The following is a 13,152-nucleotide window of genomic DNA, read 5'->3' on the forward strand; positions in this document are numbered from 1 at the left end:
GCTTTGATTTTTCATCCAGTTTTAGAGTAAAACAGGTTTCAGAAAAAATTGATTTCATATAAAATTTGAATATCGTATTTTTGTGCATTGTTCATAACTATAAACATCTATAATTTTTGCTTTCAGTTTTTCCACTTCAGCAATAATCTGCCAAGTTTTTTTTCTTTGAACAGAGAGACCAAACTTAAGTCTAGGCTCTGAAAAAAATTTTTTTGATTTACACCAGTTTAAGTTAGAAATGTAATTTTCAGGTCTATTCTTAAAAAGTGATTAACAGCGTAAAAAATGAGTGATATTTACTGCATAAATATAATTTCGTATCTAAAATGTGTCTGCAGGGGACGAGTATGAACAAAAGTAACCGCTTATAGTTTCTGTTCTTCTCGATGGCTCACACAAGGTAACTGAATCATTCAGTTCTCTAAACAAACTCTAAACACATTTCGATTTACTGTGCGCTAATTGACGGTATATTGTTGCCTGCATTTCATATTCAGATGTTCATGGGTGTTGAACTTTCCTGTTGGATTTCAGGTCTCTCTTCACATTAATGTGATGAAAATGAATTTTTCCTCAACGCTTGTTATCTGCGGTTTACTGTAAGCTCTGAGCTGTAAAATAACTCAATTTCCCAATAAGTTGTTTTTGTCACAGTGTTCTTCTTGAGCTGATCTCACTAGTGTGCTCGGTGTCCAGTCTGTGTATTTGTAGTTTTTGTGTGTGGGTTGTGTCATCTGAGGTTATAGTATGATTAAGAGAATGTTTTTTTTTATTGTGCCTGACATGACAGATTGAGGTTTGTACAAGCTGGTTGTGTAGTTCTGAGATTGTGTTTATACTTTGAGAAAATGGTGAATTGTGTGTTAGCAATCGAGAACCAACTATAGTAACTTTCCAAAGCTCGTCTGAAAATCTCTTGGAAAAATGTATGAGGTTTGCGTCAATGGTCCCCGGAACGCTTTTTAAGGTTTTAATCACCCGGAGCGCTTATAAATGTGACACGGAGTCCGCGCCCCCCCCCACGTGGGTTTGTGACCTCTCGTCGGTAAGTCCACTGCATGTTTTTAGCAGAATCGCGATGTTAACACGAGTCCGTTATTTGCTCGTATATACTTTTATAATAAAAAAAAACACCATTCCTGGAATCTTTAGTTTTTTTAATGTATGTAAGCTAACATAGATTGCCTTTGCTTTTATTTGTTGAGAAATTCTCTCTAGCAGAGTGGGAATATTAAACATGTCTGTTTTAAAAACGAAATAAAAGAAAAAATCTAAACTTAACATTATTTTGTATCGGTAAGGAAATGCTTTATCAAACTGGAAATAATCGTTTTTACGTTGTGTTCCATTTTGTATTGCAAATGTGCCTCGAGATTGTAGTGATGCAACAAGTCAAATCATAACTTGCATTTTGTAGTTTAGTTTGTTACAGTGACGATGGCGTTTTAAAATACCAAATTGTACTTTGAAGTTTTTTGGCTTATAACATTCATTTCTTCCCTCCTCTTATAACACTCCTACTTTCACAGTGTTTGCATTCGCCCCCCATAATGGAAAGCTCATTTAGTGTTGATTTATTTCATCATTCTGGAGCTCAAAATCAGAAACTCAAAGAATACAGAGTATTCCAAGAATAATAACAGCCGAGGTGGCCAAAAAATCAAACGTGGAAGTAAATGTGTGCAATACCACAAATCTGTTTCCCTGCCGAAGCACAGAAGCATCCCTCAGTAGAACAGGTATATTTGTAGCAATAGACAACAATACTTTGTAAACAATGTGTCAACAAATTATACATTTTCTCTTTTTATGACAAAAATCATTAGGGATCGTAAGTAAAAGATCATGTTCCATGAAGATATTTAGTTAATTGTACTACCGTAAATACTATCAAAAAACTGTAATTTTTGCCTTAGGAATATGCTTCGACTATGAATTTCATTTAGAACAACTGTAAAGATGATTTTCTCAATTTGTAGAGTTTGTTTTTGCACTGTCAGATTCCCAGAATTTCAAATAGTTTTTTTGTCTCAGTCAACTATTGTGCTTAATATATTCCTTCTACACGTTACAGTCCTTAAAAAGGTTTTAAATTTGTAAAAAAGTCATGGTATTAAATGTTTCATGCAAGGCTTTTTTTTTTAAATAAATATCTTCCTCAGTGTGTTTGTATTGTATATCAAGATAAAAAAAAAAAGATTATTGCGTAAGCACAGCACTTTTCCCAGTGTGATCCAGGTTTAGGGTATTTTCATATGGCTAATGTTTGAGATCAAGAATAACTTGAATATTAGAGCAATTTTTACTCCATAGAGATGCCAAATAAAGGCAGAAGAGTGAAGCGCCGTGAGGACAAGCAGGAGGAGGATGATGATGATGTGCACTGTCAAGCAGATGTAAGGTCGTGAGACGGCTACCGCTCCGCTGTGCTTCGACTCGCCGCGTGATTTTCTTCCAGAGTCTGATCAGTTTTCGGGTCGGGCTCTGGACGAGTTCTTCCAGCAGTACTGGGAGCAGAAGCCCGCTGTCCTACACGGGTCCCGATCCGGATTGGCCTCTTATTACGGCTCTCTGTTCCAGCTGTCGGAGACGTGAAGCAGCTCTGCGCTCGCGGCCTGCGATACGCCACGGACCTCAACGTCTGCCGCCGCCGTGAACGGCAAGAAGAAAGTGCTGAATAAAGCAGGGAAAGTGAAGTTCAGCAAGCTTGAAGAATAAGGACTTGGAGGAGAGGAGAGCCACCCATACAGGCTGCACCAGCCTCAGAAGGTTTAAGTTAAGACCTGGCGGAGAGGAATTCTGGCCCGCGGTGTTTGTGAGGAAGCTGACCTGTTCTTCATCTGTTTGCAGGATGAGCTGTGGCGCATTCAGGACGCGGCTGGAGAGTTTCTTCGGCTCGTTTAGGTCCGGATGCCAACAATCTACACATCACTCCCCAGGCCAGTCATCAGGGGCCTCGCAGGGCCTCCCGCCGCACTACGACGATTGTGGCGGTCTGTGATCCACGCTAAACTAACACACGCAGGTCACTAACACTAACCCTGTCCATACAAACACCAGGTCACTAACTACTAGTTCTGTCATAACTAAACACTATTTTACTAACACTAGTCAATACCACTAGTCCACTAACAACTAGTCCACTAACCACTAGTTCAATAAACACTCGTTCACTAACCATCCCTAGTTTACAACCACTAGTTCTGTCTACAAACCCTAGTATCACTAGAACACTAGGGTTTAACTAACACTCATCTGGTCATACACACACTAGTTCACTAACACTCGTTTTACTAACACTAGTTTCCTGTCATACAAAAAACACCGTTCACTAACACTAGTTTCTGTCATTACTAACCACTAGTTACTAACACTAGTTTACTAACACTAGTTCTGTCATGTGGCTGTACTAACACTAGTTTACTAACACTAGTTTACTAACACTAGTCACTAACAATAGTTCAATAACACTAGTCCACTAACAATAGTGTCACTAACACTAGTTTACTAACACTAGTTACTAAAAAAAAAAAAAAAAAAAAAAAAAAAAAAAAACAAAAAAATAAAAAAAAAAAAAAAAATTTAAAAAAAAAAAAAAAAAAAAAAAAAAAATTTTAAAATTTAAAAAAAAAAAAAAAAAAAAAAAAAAAATTTTAAAAAAAAAAAAAAATTTTTTTAAAAAAACCACTAGTCACTAACAATAGTTCACTAAAACATAGTCCACTAACACTAGTTCACTAACACTAGTGTTTACCTAACACTAGTTCTGTCATACAAACACCGAGTTCACTAACACTAGTTTACTAAACACTAGTCTGTCGACAAACACTAGTTCACTAACACTAGTTTACTCACACTAGGTTCGGTTCATACAAACCCCCGTTCACTCACACTATTTTTCTGTCATACTAAACACGAGTTTACTAACACTAGTTTTACTAACACGAGTTCTGTCTACAAAACACCAGTTCACTAACACTAGTTTCTGTCATACTAACAATAGTTTACTAACACCTAGTTTACTAACATAGTTTCTGTCATGCAAACACTTAGTTCACTAACACGAGTGTACTAGCACTAGTTCTGTCAGACAAACAACAGTTCACTAACACCAGTTCACTAACACTAGTTTCTGGTCATACGAAACACGAGTTTACTAACCACTCGTTTACTAACACTCTTCCACTAGCAAATCGTTGCACTAACCCACTAGTCCACCAACAATAGTTCACTAACACTAGTTTTACTAACCACTAGTTTTCTGGTCATACAACACCTAGTTCACTAAACACTAGTTTTACTAACACTAGTTCTGTCATACAAAAAACTGAATTTTACTAACCTAGTTTACTAACACTAGTTCTGTCATACAAAAACACTCGTCCACTAACCCAACTAGTCCACTAACACTAGTTCTGTCATACAAACACTAGTGCACTAACACTAGTTTTAATAACACTAGTTCTGGTCATACTTAACACTAGTCCACGACCACTATCGCACTAACACTAGTTCTGGTAATTACAAACACTAGTTTCCTAACACTAGTTTACTAACACAGGTTCTCGTCCATCACAAACACTAGTCCACTAACACTAGTCCACTACCACTAGTGTACTAACACTATTTCTGTCATACAAACACAACCTAGTTTACTAACCACTAGTCCACTAACACTAGTTCTGTCATACAAACACTTAGTTCACTAACACTAGTGTACTAACACGAGTTTTCTGGCCTACAAACACTCGTTTACTAACACTAGTTCTGTCATACAAAACACTAGTTTACTAACACTAGTCCAACTAACACTAGTTCTGTCATAACAACACTAGGGTTACCAACAGTAGCTTATGAAAATATTATAGAACCCAATAATTCCTATCAGTAGTACAATAAAGAAATGGACAACACTCTTAACACCATGCCCATTCTGGTGGCCCTCTGACCACAAAGGGTGTAAAATATTTTTACTTCAAAGAAAAAACTATATTTTTTATTCCACAAATTTAAAAAAAAACATTGTGTCTCCAGACCCTTAATTCCAACACATATATAAATAAAAACTGTGATATTCAGCATCTAAGGCCACAGAGCACTATTGTGACCTGTTTCGATATATTTTGTTTTGCGTGAACATTAATAATCTGGGTCACATGACACCATCTGAACCCTCCAGTGTCCTCACGACTGACCTTCATGTTGTTTTTGAGGTGTCCTGTTTTAGGTGTTGATCCGTCAGCTGGAGGGACGGAAACACTGGATGCTTTACCAGCCCACCGTCCCTCTGGCCCGCGATTACGAGCCTGGAGAGTCCCGAGGACCGCATCGGGCCTCCCCCGACACACGACTTCATCCTGCAGGTTTGAGGATGAAAAAGAGACCAGGAGTTTGAGGTCAGATGCATAACTAAAAACTCTTGTGCTTGAACCCTGCTGTTGTTAGCCCCTCTAGCCTGGAGACCTGCGGTATTTCCCCAGAGGAACCATCCATAAGGGCGGGACACATGGGGGCCGCCGGCGATTGGAGCGATCCACTCACCTCACACTCAGCACCTACCAGAACATGTACGTCTGCACTCGGTCATGCGTGTTTCACCAGACTCTAGACAGCTGTGGTTAACCCTTGTGTTCTGCTATGAACGTCATTAGCTTCACTATAATTCAGCACAAGTCACATTTCTGAGAACGGTTTCTGTGGTCTTAAAAGTGCTGTAATTCACCCTTCCACAAATAAAAGCCTCAAATAAAAAGGTCTTAAAATCAAGCAGAAAGTCTTAAATTCATATAGTTGTGGCATTTAATGTTGCATGAACAGGCACGATAAATTAATTTCTTCTTCAGTATTTTTTGATTGCGTTCCAATACAAATACCTAAACATCCTTAAAATCAAGGACACATTTACTGGAGAATGCAAAGTGAGAGATATGAAGTCTTGTTCTCTGAGAAACTAACAACAAAATGAAATGAGTTTTTAGATTAAAACAAGAACAAATTTCTGTCAAATAGTCAGAAAAAATATATCCTTGTTTTTCCTTTGAATGAAGTTGATTTGGCAGAAATTTTGTTTCTTGCTTTTAATCATAAATTCACGTCCATTTTGATAAATTTCTTAGAAAACAAGACTTACCATTTTTTTTTAAATGTCATTTTAAGGTCTCCAGTCTTAAAAAAAAGTTTAAAAATTTACCTTCATAAAGACCTGCAAACCATGGGAAAACAAACAGGTAAAAAGAGTAAACCCCCAACATGAATAGTTCTCATGTGTTACAAATTAAATAAACATGAGAGCATATGATTTTTTTTTTTTTTTTTTAAGATTTGAACATGTTGAACGTGGGTAGTGTGGGAAAGCACTGGATTCCCTGCCAAATTACACCCAAACATGTACACTCTGTACACATTGTACATTGCTTGACTATTTCTGACAGCTCAAAGCTACATGTGGGTTCAGATGTGAGCTCTTGTGGTTCAGGTCATGGGGCGACTTCATGCTGCTGGACCGTGATTTCCGGCTGCGTGTTCGACTGCATGAGGCGAGATGGTGAGATGCGAATCCGGTTGCCTCGTAACCTCCTGACGGTGAGCACAAGGTTCCCGCATTGGTTTCTCGGACTCTGACTCTGGCTCTAAGCGTGTGTGTTTCCTCGTCTCGATGCCTCAGCTCCCAGCTTCCGGTGTCTGATGTTAATAAGCGGATGAGTGTGTTTCTGCGGCGTCTGGCTAGACGCTCTCGAGGCGCAACGATCAAGAGTTGCGCTCCACTGCTCTGAAACGAGACTTCATCTCCCACAGGACTACCACCGTACCTGCTGGAGGCAGGCCGACCTCGACCCAGTGAGTCTCTCTGGGGCCTGCTGTTTTGATGCAAGCCGCTGCGTCTGTGTGATGACGCTTCCTCTCTCTTCTCTTTCAGCTGGGAAGACCGCCGTCGCTAGAAGACACCGTGTGTCCTCCGTTTCAAAGAGCATCTTCTTCTAACAGTGGAGCCCAGTCAAGACAACACCGAGTAAGAGTCCTCACAAAACACACCTTTATATAAATATATGCACGCTAACCGTCAAAAGTTTGGGAATAATTAACATATAATATTTCTGAAAGAATGTCTCTTCAGCCATCACCAAGGCTGCAATTTGATCATAAAACACAGTAAAAACAATGAATATTATTACAATGTAAAAAACAGCTGTTTTCTGTGTGAATCTCTGTTAAACTGAAATTTATTTCTGTTTGATGCGCAGCTGTATTTCAGCATCATTACTCCAGTCTTCAGTGTCCATGAGCGTCAATAATTAGTCATTAATTCCATTAAAAAAATATAAAATATTAAATTAAAAAAACTTTACAAACCAAAAACAACAAAAAAAAACAAATCCAACCAAAAAAAAAAACATTACACACAGATACTGATATATTTAAAATTATGTTTAATTTTATCTTTAATTTTGATGAATATAACTGACAACTAAGGAAAATCCCAAATTCAGTATCTCAGAAAATTTAGAAATATTACGTAAGACCAATACAAAGAAAGGATTTTTAGAAATCTTGGCCAACTAAAATTATAAAAACTGAAAAGTATGAGCATGTACAGCACTCAATACTTAGTTGGGGCTCCTTTTGTCCTGAATTACTGCAGCAATGCGACGTGGCATGAAGTCGATCAGTCTGTGGCACTGCTCAGGTGTTATGAGAGCCCAGGTTGCTCCTGATAGTGGCCTTCAGCTCTTCTGCATTGTTGGGTCTGGCATATCGCATCTTGCCTCTTCACAATACCACCATAGATTTTCTATGGGGTTAAGGTCAGGCGAGTTTGCTGGCCAATTAAGAACAGGGATACCCATGGTCCTTAAACCAGGTACTGGAAGCTTTGGCACTGTGGGGCAGTGCCAAGTCCTGTTGGAAAATGAAATCTGCATCTCCATAAAGTTGTCAGCAGCAGGAAGCATGAAGTGCTCTTAAACTTCCTGGTATACAGCTGTGTTGACCTTGGACCTCAGAAAACACAGTGGACCAACACCAGCAGATGACATGGCACTCCAAACCCATCACTGACTGTGGAAACTTTACACTGGACCTCAAGAAACGTGGATGTGTGCCTCTCCTCTCTTCCTCCAGACCTCTGGGACCCTGATATCCAAAGGAAATGCAAAATTTACTTTCATCAACGAGCACATAACTTTGGACCACTCAGCAGCAGTCCAGTCCTTTTTGAAGCGAGACGCTTCTGTCGCTGTCTGTTGTTCAAGAGTGTCTTGACACAAGGCATGCGACAGCTGAAAACCCATGTCCTGCATACGTCTGTGTGTAGTGGCCTTCTTGAAGCACTGACTCCAGCTGCCGTCCACTCTTTGTGAATCTCCCCCACATTTTTGAATGGGTTTTGTTTCACAATCCTCTCCAGGGTGCGGTTATCCCTATTGTTTAGTACACTTTTTTTTTCTACCACATCTTTCTTCCTTCCCTTCACCTCTCTATTAATGTTTGCTGGACACAGAGCTCTGTGAAACAGCCAGCCCTCTTTTGCAATGACCTTTTGTGTCTTGCCCTCCTTGTGCAAGGTGTCAATGGTCGTCCTTGGACAAACTGTCAAGTCAGCAGTATTTCCCCTTGATTGTGTAGCCTACAGAAATAGACTGAGAGACCATTTAAAGGCTTTGCAGGTGTTTTGAGTTAATTAGCTGATTAGAGTGTGGCACCAGGTGTCTTCAATATTGAACCTTTTCACAATATTCTAATTTTCTGAGATACTGAATTTGGGATTTTCCTTAGTTTTCAGTTATAAACATCAAAATTAAAAGAAATAAACATATTGAAATATATCAGTCTGTGTGTAATGAATGAATTATAATATACAAGTTTCACTTTTTGAATGGAATTAATGAAATAAATCAACTTTTTGATGATATTCTAATTATATGACCAGCACCTGTAATATGCTGATTTGCTGCTCAAGAAACATTTCTGAAATTATCATGGTTGAGAACAGTTGTGCTGCTGAAAATTTTTTTGTAAATCTTTTGACCTGTGATATGTTTCACTTTAACTCAGAAACCGTGACGACCTGCCTTCACAGCAAGTAGTAATGTAGATTGTACACACAGGACTCCATAAAGCATGCATGTATTTTTTGTTTTTCATTATCTTTTTTTTTTTTAACTGTAAGGAATGGTAGCGTTGGCATTTTGCTTCTTGTCGGATGCACAGAGAATGGATATGTTGGTATACATCTGATGTAATGTGATTTAAATACATCTGTGTAGCTTTTTTTAAAGAAGCCACACTGCTTTAAGATATAATAACACGCAATATTCTACATGTACAAAACATGTGCACGCTCACAGAGCATTTGAAGTTTCGTTGGTGTATAATACAACTTGGAAATTTTGTATGCATGTCTAATAGACTGAATTTCTGTGAGATGCAGTTAAATTGTCTTCCCTGCTTTGCGCATAATGTCCAATTTGTTTTTTGTCAGGATAGGCTACTGCTTTTTGTACAGCCTGAGGGCAGTGTCGCAAACAACTGAATGTCTGCCTGGCAAAACCAGTGACCAGCTTATTTGCTCATGATGTTAATATTTTTACTAACGTTAAGGCCCTTGAAACTAGGGTCACAAATGGTTGGGCTAATCTTACATACACTTGAGCAAAACCCTGAGTGAAATGTTGTGTAACATGCCATAGAACAACTTTGCGGCTGCACATGTTCACTGTTCGCCTGTGCCTGTCGTTATTATTTTCCGAAGTGACCACTTTTCTCTGAATCGTGAGGATGCGATTACATGTTGTGACTGATTTGGATTAGTGCGCTCTGTGCCGATAGAGGGCTGGGTGGAATGGCTCTGGGGTTTGGCTGCTTAAAACATTCCTGAACGCTATAGAGTAACGCCCAAACGTAATGAGCTCAACAATTTTCAGATAATAGGACAAATATCGTTTTGGGGAGATGCTATCATGACGTCCTTCCCTTGAACACCTGCAGAACGCTATTGTTTGTTTATGAGTATTGCAACTGGGTATTGTTTTGATCATACCGAGAGGAACACAGTGTTCACTCTTAATAAAAATACAGTTTCTGAAACAGGTGTTTTGATCAGTGAATGCCAATGAAAAAAAGGACACAAAAAAACAACCCCACTTTTTGGTCTTCTGTCAAGATACAATGAACAGTTTATAAACATCAATGTGGAGTCCCAGAACATTTTGAATCCACCTGCAAGAGACCTTTTTCTTCACTTATAAATAACCTATTCTTTATGGCCAGTCTCTTGGTTCTTCACTGTACAACCATAAACTTTATTTTAAAAGTTTGCGTGGCATGGGGGCTAGCACTAGGAGTTTTTGACTCTGGTAAACAGGAGTAAAACCAACCCATGTGAAAATTGTTGGCCCATGACCTCATCGCTGCCATCCAGACTCCACCTGCTGTGGCTGAAGTCTCAGCTGGGAGTAAAGCATGTCCCCTTATGATGCTTTCCCAACAGACCACTGCTACTTTTCTGTACCTCCCTGACATAGTTCACGACTGGTATGTAAGCTTTGCCTGGGCAAAACGTGTTTTAAGGATAAAGGGATAACGGCACTGAAATTTAAACGAAATAGAGACAAAATAGATTTTAGCTGCTGTTAGCTGTAGGTTTAAGCTACAGTTCTATTAGCTGCCAGTGTACCGCGTGTGACCTTTTGTGGTTTTTGGCTCAATAGCCACACAGCCCTGTCCTCAACTTTTGACTGTCATTTTATTCCACTGACTCAATACCGATCTGTTGCGTGGTTGAACTCCTTAACAAACACAATGGTTTCCGAGTAATACGCACACCACGACTCAATCCGGATATGCTATACTCTATCACTACTATGCACAGTATTCACTGAAACGTATTTTCCAATTTCCAGCAATCGCATTGACTGTCTGAGTAGGTGCTATATATTCCTGTATAGAGGAAATTTATGACTGCAAAAAAGTATGTTCTATAGTGTGAATGTTTTTAGTCTGAATGAAATTCAGATGTTCTACACCCCTACTTGCTGTCAGTGTCATTGACTTACATTGTTAATTGTGTCGCTTTCCTAAACAAGTCCAGTCACCTTTATTTATATAGCGCTTTAAACAAAAAAAATTGTGCCAAAGCAACTGAACAAACATTTAATAGGAAAACAGTGTATCCAATAAGGCAAGAATTGAAAACATTGTTCTAACTTGGAAGCACAACCTCCCCCCTTACCTTTTGGGCTGTGGCTCCTGTTGATAACAGTAATCTTGGGGGGGTAGACTCATTTACAATAATGTAATCATCAAGGTTTTTAGCAATGGTTGACAGTATTATCAAACTGAGTTGCATCTAGATTATGATCAGTGATCTATATTATTTACAAAAAGTGTTTTTGTAGAAAGGGACCTGATATTCAACAAGCCAAGCTTTATCATTTGTTTCTCCTTACCTGCATCTGTTTTTTTATTTGTTGAACCTCAATTAAATTGTTACCCTTAAATTGGTTTGGACGTTTTTTTGTATTTTCTAGTTTGGGGAACAGACACAGTCTCTATAGTGTGATATCTAGGTGAAGGAGAGTCTCTATGTGCTGAGAGAATTAACTGACTTCTGTGACTGGAGGGCGGCTAGCAGACGGTCAGTGTAGCCAAGTCTGTCTGCTTCCTGACCTGGGCCCCAGTTAGGGCAGAGTACAAGAACCTCTAAGACTAATGTGCCATATTTGTTAGAGAGAAGAGCAACACCACCTCCAGGAGGATGAAGACCATCTCTTTTCAACGTCAGGTCCGTGGGGCCCTAAAAGTAGTCCAATGTCAGGCACTGTGTTAATATCTTCGGGCACAATTTAGACCATCCAGCCTTTGATATGCCTTATTGACACCCTGTTTTTTCCCTATTAATGTTGTTCAGTTGCTTTGACACAATCTTTTTGTTTAATAAAAGCTATAAAATAAATCAGGTGACTTAGATTTTATTGTAAAGTGAACCTATTGTCTTTATATTCTTTTTTGCACTTTAAATCTGTGAAAATTCCTTAACTTTTATATATTATTTCTGTGTTGCTTGAATATTGTATGCTGGTAATGTTGTATTTTTGTTATTAGAAATAACGTGTATTATGACCACACGTTTTTGCAACTAAGTTTCAATATTGTGATAAATACCCGTATACCCTGATGAAAGCTTAGCAATTAATTGCAACTGAAAATTTGATACGCATACCGCATATCCCCTATTAGGTACGCAGAGAGCTAAACCATTAAGGGCCTTATAAGTAAAAATATTTTGTAACTGATACAGAACTTAATAGGTAGCCAGTGCAGAGACTGTAGTATTGGGGTAATATGATCATATTTTCTTGACCTGGTAAGGACTCTAGCCGCTGCATTTTGGACTACCTGTAGCTTGTTTATTGAGGATGCAGGACAACCAGCTAGCAGTGCATTACAATAGTCCAGTCTATGAACACATGAACTAGCTTTTCTGCTAAGGTAACATGTTTCATAGCTTGTCAATGTTTATAAGATGGAAGAATGCTGTTTTGGTAACATGGGAAATATGATTTACAAAAGACAAGTTGCTGTCTAATATAACACCCATATTTTTGACTGTAGAGGAAGTAACAGTACATCCGTCTAGTTACAAATTGTAATCTACGAGCTATATCACCCTGCAGCCCAAGACTGGTTGCACACTGAAGCTAAGCAGGGTTGAGCCTGGTCAGTACCTGGATGGGAGAGGTGTTAGTGAGGCCAGCAGGGGGTGCTCACCCTGTGGTCTATGTGGGTCCTATTGCCCCAGTATAGTGATGGGGACACTATACTATAAAAAAGCACCGACTTTCAGATGAGACGTTAAACCGAGGTCCTGACTCCCTGTGGTCATTAAATATCCCATGGCACTTCTCGTAAGAGTAGGGGTGTAACCCCGGTTTCCTGGCCAAATTGCCCCCCAGGCCTTTGTCAATCACACACACAGTCTGACCACTTGATTGGCTCTATCTCTCTCTCCTCTCCACCTGTAGCTGGTGTGTGGTGAGCACACTGGTGCCGTTGTCCTGTGGCTGCCGTCTCATCATCCAACTGGTGGTGGTTGAGGAGAGACCCCCACATGATGTGCTTTGGGTGTATAACAATACACAATAAAGCGCTATATAA

At 39.2% G+C, this 13,152-nt stretch overlaps 1 pseudogene; it reads left to right on the forward strand.

The window, feature by feature from the left end:
* The first annotated feature begins 2,315 nt into the window (after positions 1 to 2,315).
* LOC109092732 lies at positions 2,316 to 7,013 on the forward strand (annotated as a pseudogene).
* Positions 7,014 to 13,152: the final 6,139 nt, after the last annotated feature.

The sequence above is a fragment of the Cyprinus carpio genome, chromosome B10 (genome assembly GCF_018340385.1).
Source record: "Cyprinus carpio isolate SPL01 chromosome B10, ASM1834038v1, whole genome shotgun sequence".
NCBI lineage: Eukaryota > Metazoa > Chordata > Actinopteri > Cypriniformes > Cyprinidae > Cyprinus > Cyprinus carpio.